Here is a 483-nt window from a genome sequence, read left to right on the forward strand (position 1 = left end):
AGGGGGGCTACGCTCCTGCCCGGGCTCCGGGCGATCCCCTACGCCGGAGCCGGGACACCCCCAGGGGACTGCAGACCGGGAGCCACCCGCGCCGGAGCCGACGAAAACGAGTAAGGAGCGAGGAGAGGGGAAGGAGAAGCCGTTACGCACCGCTCCCCCTCACACACACACATCGCCAGCGGCAGTGGGAGGGAGCGGGTGTGAGGAGCGGCGGCGACAAGGGGGAGCGGGGAGGAGGGAGAAGCGCTCGGTTTAAAATGAGCCTCGAAATAGGCTGGGGGTAGACGCGAGAAGGAACGTTCCGTAAGTGTTTAATTGTTTATATTCCCTTTTTCCTCAATACGCGAGCCAGTGATCAAAAGGTTGTGTTAACTGGTAACAAATTAAAAGTTTCTTGAGTCCAGGCTCTCTTGCCCACGCCAAAGGGTTCTCGGGAAGCGCGGGCCCATGCAGCGGCCCACGTAGTACCATCGCCCAACAGCT

Source organism: Charadrius vociferus, unplaced genomic scaffold (genome assembly GCF_000708025.1).
Source record: "Charadrius vociferus isolate BGI_N301 unplaced genomic scaffold, ASM70802v2 scaffold125, whole genome shotgun sequence".
NCBI lineage: Eukaryota > Metazoa > Chordata > Aves > Charadriiformes > Charadriidae > Charadrius > Charadrius vociferus.